This window comes from Panthera onca, chromosome D2 (assembly GCF_046562875.1).
Source record: "Panthera onca isolate mPanOnc1 chromosome D2, mPanOnc1 haplotype 2, whole genome shotgun sequence".
NCBI classification, from domain to species: domain Eukaryota; kingdom Metazoa; phylum Chordata; class Mammalia; order Carnivora; family Felidae; genus Panthera; species Panthera onca.
Genome location: NC_138349.1, coordinates 38724992 through 38727687, shown reverse-complemented (window position 1 = coordinate 38727687; position 2696 = coordinate 38724992). Strand labels below are relative to the sequence as shown.

The 2696-nt window shown below is 42.8% G+C and overlaps 1 pseudogene; it reads left to right on the top strand.

Annotated features, from left to right (window-relative positions):
- Positions 1-1761: 1761 nt before the first annotated feature.
- LOC132684584 (NADH dehydrogenase [ubiquinone] 1 alpha subcomplex subunit 12 pseudogene) lies at positions 1762-2293 on the top strand (annotated as a pseudogene).
- The last annotated feature ends 403 nt before the right edge of the window (positions 2294-2696 follow it).

Genomic DNA, 2696 nt, shown 5'->3' with positions numbered 1-2696 from the left:
CACCCAGACCCAGTGGGCCGGCGCATGGGTGATGACAGCCTGCCCTGGCCTGAAGCAGGCAATCTGCTCCCTCGAGGCAGCCTCCCATGTCTCATGCCAAGTGCACTCCGTGCTCACTTAGAGCAATTCGGAGCAGAGAACTCTGAGGAACAACGTTTCAGCTTCACTAAAGTGACACGAGACGAATCCACCCAACAAGAATACATCATCAGTCTAGATAGTGATCATTTCTTCTAGGAGGACAGAGTCCCGGAGCTCTGGGACAGAACTGTAGGGCATTCAAGTGCCCTTTTAAAATGGGACCCAGGGCCCGGGAAGGCTCCATGGAGGTGATATCTGAAGTGAGGTGACCCCCTGAATGTGCGGGCTCAGATGCAGGTGGCCCAGGAGACAGGCCTTAGGGTGAGTCACAGACATCAACACAGAACAGGAGCCAGGGGCGGGCAGAAGCAGCTCAGAGAGGTCAGGGATGCAGAGATGAGCCTTCTGCTTCCTCCCGCGGGGCAAATAACCAGACGTAAAAAATGTTTCACAGGCCATGCAGTTTCCTACTCCCTTGTGTGAAATTAAAGTCTTCAGACTGGAATCACGGTATCTTTTTTTAAGATCATGTTTCAGATGGTCCATTTTAGGTCTTGAACTCCCCCTGATACCTTACTTTATTTTTCCCCAATTTTTTACAACACTAAGTAAATATTAAAACACAAATGGAGCTCAGATCTCCTTTCATTATTCATCAAGTGTAGCTGCCTTAAAACTTGAAGGGATTATCTTTTGCCTGCAGCCCAAATAAGGTTGACCTCCCTTTCTTTGTCTTCTCTCCCTTTCTACCTCTTTCCTTCCCTCACTCCTTTTTATCAGTCCTTCCTTAATTTTTCATTTTTTTTGTGGCTTCACAAACAAAAACCCCAAAAAAATATCTTCCCAGTAAAGGACATGTAACAAAAGTAAAGCAGCAGACACATTGTCATTCAACTATGACAACCATGACAAGAAAAAATGTTTTCTGAACTTTTTGTCCCCCTGCCCGGTGCTGTCCACATACATCCTCTGTTGTACCTGGTGCTCTCAGCAAAGGGTCTAATTTTGTACTTTGCTTTATTCACTGGATAATGTCATAAAGATGTTTTCCACTCTGCCAAATTGGCTTGCCTGTTATCATTCGCAACAAGCTTGTGGTTCTCAAGGAATGATAGGAACCACTGGTGTTGGGAGTTGTAGAAGAAGGTGCCTTAGCCTGATCATGATCCACAGAGAGCCGCCCTTCTGGTCCTTGTGCACAGTGATGGCCAGGTCCAGGAGAATTCCTTTGCCATTCAGGAACCTACCTCTTAGTGTGCCTGAGGTGAGAGAAAACTTGAGGAATTTTCTCTAAAGGGGTACAGGGCAGGGAGAGTGGTGGCCGATGTGCTCCTGGGTGTTTCCCTAATCACATCTCATCACCCCTACCAGAGGCATGTGACTCCCCTAGGCCCCTCAAACTCTTCCCCAGAACAGCTCATCAGGACCTGCAAGGTGAAAAAGAGGTTTTTATGTTCCTCATAAGGAAGACCTTGAGAGAGATTCATGCACAAAGGAAGGAAAGCAAAATGGTATTTTGTATTAAATTTTGCACATAAAACCCAAAACTATAGTTTTGTAACATGTCCTTTTAAAATGCTAAATTTGGAGCAAAAAGGACAGGTGACATACAGAAATCAAAAAGTAAAATGACAGATACAAATCCAACTATATCGAGCACCTGGGGGGCTAGTCCTAGGGGACAAGATGGAGTTCCTGCAGGTCCTGAAACGCGGGCTGGAGCAGCTCAGCAGCCACGGTGGCCTCTGCGGCTATCTATGAGTTTTCTTCAGGGTAAATGATGTGAGGGTTGGTACATTAGTGGGGGAAGACAAATATGGAAACAAATACTATGAGGACAACAGGCAATTTTTTGGTCGTCACCGATGGGTTATATATACAACTGAAATGAATGGCAAGAACACGTTTTGGGATGTGGATGGAAGCATGGTCCCCCTGAATGGCATCGTTGGCTTCACTCTATGACTGATGATCCTCCAACAACAAAACCACCTACTGCTCATAAATTCATCTGGACAAACCATAAGTTCAATGTGAGTGGCACTCCAGAACAATATGTACCTTATTCTACCACTAGAAAGAAGATTCAAGAGTGGGTCCCACCTTCAACACCTTACAAGTAAAGACGATGGAAAATAATTTAAACATGTATAATATGGGGCTCTTCATGTAATTGCACTTTTGCTGATTAAAATTGTTTGATTAAAAAAAATCCAACTATATCAACTATTAAATATGAATGGCTTAAACAATCCAATCAAAATGCAGAGAATATCAGATTGGATAAAAATAGAACAGTTATATGCTGTATATCAGAGATATACTTTAGATTCAAAGATATGAATGGGCTGAAAGTAAAAGGGTAGAAAATACGTACCATGCGAACAATAACCATAAGAAAGCTGGAGTGACTATATTGATATCAGACAAAATAGACTTTAAGACACAAAATGTCACTTTAAAAAAAAGAGGGACATATTATAATTAGTAGGAGATTAATCTGTTAGGAAGACATACTAATTATCAACATGTGTTCACCTAACAACAGAGCCCCAAATTGCATGGAGTAAAGTTCATAGAAGTGGAGGGAGATATAGACAATTCAAACATAATAA